Raw genomic sequence first — 4,388 nt, forward strand, 5'->3', positions numbered from 1 at the left:
GCCGGTCTCAGGATCGCAGCAGACCTTGGGATCAAGAAGCTCATTGTCAGGGGTGACTCACAGCTTGTCGTCCGCCAAGTAAACAAGAATTATCAGAGTCCGTTGATGGAAGCTTACGTTGATGAAGTGAGAAAGCTAGAAGAGCACTTTGACGGCCTACAGATGGGACATGTTCCAAGAGCTCAGAACGACATTGCCGATGGCCTGTCGAAGTGCGCTGCACTTAAGTTACCTATGGAACCAGGGATCTTTGTGCTCAAACTGACTCAACCGTCTGTAACGCCATCAACTGGACAGAGCAAGAAGAGGAAGTTGATTTCTGGTGACTATTTTCCGGCAGAGCTCCCCGAAGCCGCCGCCAAGAAGGTCCTCAAGATCAACACCAAGGGTGCTGAGGAGCAGTCTACTCCGGCAAGCCCTAGGGTTTGTTCCGTTGAAGCAGACGCTCCCGACAAGTTTTGCCCCGGCAAGCTTGCCGGGGAACGTCAAGCTCCGGCTGAGCCGCAGGTTCTCCCCGTAGAAGCGGATGTTCCCGCAGCAGCAGATGTGCCTTTAGTCCTTGTTGTCGAGCCGCAAGCTCCAGCATGGGCACAGCAGATTGTCCGTTTCCTTCAGACAGGAGAACTTCCCGAAGAGCAAGAAGAAGCGGAAAGAGTAGCCCGGCAGTCGAGTATGTACCAGTTTGTCGACAACACACTGTATAGAAGAAGACTCAACAGCGTGAAATTGAAGTGTATTCACCGGGAAGACGGACAAAAGCTGTTGGCAGAGATACATGGAGGCATATGTGGTCACCACATTGGCGCAAGAGCACTTGCCGGCGAAGCGTTCCGGCAAGGTTTCTTTTGGCCAACAGCCCTCCAGGATGCAACTGCACAAGTAACCAAGTGTGAAGCGTGCCAGTTCCATTCAAAGCAGATACACCAGCCAGCTCAAGCTCTCTAGACGATCCCTTTATCCTGGCCATTTTCGGTCTGGGGGCTCGACATCCTCGGCCCCTTTCCCCGAGCTGTCGGGGGCTTTGAGTACTTGTACGTTGCAATCGACAAGTTCACAAAGTGGCCGGAACTGGAAGCAGTGAGGAAGGTGACAGCACAGTCAGCAGTTAAGTTCTTCAGGTCGATTGTTTGCCGCTTCGGGATCCCTAACAGGATCATCTCCGACAACGGCACGCAATTCACGAGCCGCACCTTCATGCAGTACGTCCAAGATCTTGGCGCCAAGGTCTGCTTCGCTTCTGTTGCTCATCCGAGAAGTAACGGTCAAGCGGAGAGGGCGAATGCTGAAGTGCTGCGCGGGCTCAAGACCAGGACTTTCAACAGGCTGCGCAAGTGCGGAAAGAACTGGATTGAGGAGCTGCCAGTGGTTCTTTGGTCGATTAGGACGATGCCAAATCGAGCCACTGGCCAGACACCTTTCGCTCTAGTCTATGGAGCAGAGGCGGTTCTCCCCACGGAACTCGTATACGGGTCACCTCGAGTGCTCGCTTATGATGAGCTTGAGCAAGAACAGCTGCGACAAGATGATGCCCTGCTCCTTGAGGAGGACCGTCTTCAGGCCGATGTGCGAGCTGCTCGATACCAGCAAGCTTTGCGCCGCTATCATAGCCGCAAAGTTAATGCCAGAAGTGTCGAGGAAGGCGACCTTGTTCTTCGGCGCGTTCAGTCCGCCAAGAATTCCAACAAGTTGACGCCAAAGTGGGAAGGCCCTTACTGGGTAAAACGAGTTACTAGGCCTGGCGCTGTCCGCCTCGAGACCGAAGATGGCATTCCGGTGAGCAACTCCTGGAACATTGAGCATCTTCGTAAGTTTTAGCCGTAGGGCGCGGTTGCCGGAACCTGTTCCGGCAACCACCTATCGTACAAGTCTTGCCGATGTTGCATGTAATCCTTTGTACGAAGCCGGGCACAGACCCCGTGCATAAGTAAAGCTCATGTGCTCCGCAATCTTGCCAATTTCATGCTTTCTACTTTGCATATGTTATCTGACACTTTGTGCAGCACCTACCCCTGGTAAGCAATAACGAGCCGTAAGGCTCCATATCTTTATTTTCTCTTCTTTCTCTTTCTCAAGGAAAGGCAGGTTCCCTCGCCCACAAGTTTGCCGGGGGAAAAAGAGAAGATAATGGTGTGGACCAAGCCTCGTTCGAGGAAGTTTCGCCTTACCGGGAAGCAAACGACAGAAAAGCTAAGTTGCTAAAGTTGGAGCAATCAGTTTTAAAAAATTTAAGTTATCTTCCTCGAACGACCATGCTTTGTATGGAAAACCTGTGCGCGGAGGAACCAACTCGTAGCTAGTTGCTCCCTTACTTTGTTTCGAGTCCGCTCAACAACTTAAATGAGCTGCGACTAGTTGCGACAAGGTTTCTTGTCGGTAGTGGCACCGCCAGCAGGCTGCTGACGTTCCGCACTCAGCGCTCGCGGCTAAGGTGCCTGCGCCGACAAGTTCCCTAAAAGCGCAGGGCAAAAACATACAAAGGAAGGAATCAAGTAAAGGAAATAACATAACAATCGCTACCCAAAATAGAATTATGTTACAAGATAGCTTGTCGCAGCTCTAACAGATTGTTTTCATAACATGACCAGCAGCGACAAGAAAAACAGAAAACGGGCGGCCTAATCTACGCGATCGCCCTCAACCCTCTTGATCCCGCTCACCTTGTCCACAATGGGTGCGACAAGGGTCTTGAGCGCTTCCAGATCAGCATCCGGCGGCAAGGTCCTGAGGACGTTGGTGAGGTTGAGGCCTGGGTTGCGGAAGGCCACCTTCACCAGCACCTTTTGAAGAGCTCCCGCGCAGATCTTGCGCGACTCGTGGGCCAGCTTCTTTGGGATCTTCTCCCGGAGTCGCTGGAGGGCCGTCGCCACGCCTTTGAAGAACAAGCTGAGCTTGGCGCTGGGTCGGAGGTGCTCATCGGAGGAATACCCGAGATCCTCCATCCCCAGCTGCGCCAGCTCCCTGTCGATGGCTGCGGCAACATCCACGAGACCCTCGGCCCAGTGCTCCATAGTCTTCCTAAAATTGTCCTGGGCGGCAGCAGCACTCGCCAGCAGCGCCTCATTGGCCTTGATCTTCTCCTTCAAGGCCACCTCCTGCCCCCTGGCACCGTCCAGCGTCTTGGTCAAAGTAGTCAGCTTCAACTCAAGACCTGCGTTGGAGTCCTTGGCGGCGATAAGCTCCTTGCTCCTCTCGGCGAGACGACCCTGCAGCTCGCCATGGGCGTAGGCGTCCTTCTCGCGCTCGCGCTTGAGTGCAACAAGCTCCTCGCCGCTCACCTTGAGATCGGCCTCCAGATGCGCCACCTTCGTCTCCAGCTCCTTCTTGGCGGCCTCGGCAGCTGCAGCAGCATCATCTGCTTCCTTGAGAGCCCCGCCGAGTGTTTGCTCGCGCGCGGCAAGCTTCTCCTCGTGGCTGTCAAGGTTAACCTTCCGCTGCACCAACTCGCCTTCCTGCGCAGATAGCTTCTCGGCGGCAAGCCGCTGTTGCTCTTCAACTTCAGCCTTCTCGAGGAGGAAGGCTTTCCGCTCCTCAGCGAGTTGCTCCTGCTCCTTTGCCAGGCACCGGAGAGCTTCCTGATTGAGGCCCCGGAGCTCCTCCGCGCGCTTCTTGATGTCCACTCCCGCCCTCGCGACAAGCGCTTCTCGGGATGCCAGCTTGGCTTGTCGGGCGCGGTAGACCGACAGCAGCTTCCGCAGCAGCTGCTCCTCCTCAGGCTCGCCACTGCTGCTGCTCGGCGCGTCGACTAGCGTCAGCCCAGCGGAGGCGAGCAACTCTTCATCAAAGGTTTCTCCTTCGATCGGCGCCCTGGAGCTCGACGCCCCGGGGAGCTTGATGAAGATGCCATCGCCGGCCTTCAAATAGGCGCCGGGCTGGGGCTCTTCGGAGCCTGACGCTGCAGCAGCGGCGGAGGGATCGGCGGTCGATGTAGCGCCTGACGCTCCTGCGGCCTCGGGGCCGTCAGTGCGATCGCCGGACCCCTCGCTAGCTTCTGCGGTGGCAGCCTTGGCGGCCTCCCCGCCGGCAGAATCATCAACGCCGGCTTCTTCTTCGGTGACAGCAGCGTCGTCGGTATTGCCGCGCGCGTTCTCCTCGCCGGCGACCTCGGTTTCCGTCGGCTCCATGGCAGATGGATCTGACGACCAGAAAACGGAGAAAAGTCAAGCAGATATTCAAAAAGAAAATCAGAAGAAGAAGAACTCAAGGGAAGTTTTCAAGCAAGAGGATTACCTGTGCTATCCCTTGCCGGAGAACTGTCCCTAGTCGGAAGATTCTCCCTTGCCGGGGAATCCTCCCTTGGCGGTGTAGTCGAAGCAGAGGGCATGTCGGGAGCGGCTTCCGGGCACTCCTGGTGAGGCTGCTCTGCTCCTAAGCAAACCAATAATCAGATG

The sequence above is a fragment of the Triticum dicoccoides genome, chromosome 3B (assembly GCF_002162155.2).
Source record: "Triticum dicoccoides isolate Atlit2015 ecotype Zavitan chromosome 3B, WEW_v2.0, whole genome shotgun sequence".
NCBI lineage: Eukaryota > Viridiplantae > Streptophyta > Magnoliopsida > Poales > Poaceae > Triticum > Triticum dicoccoides.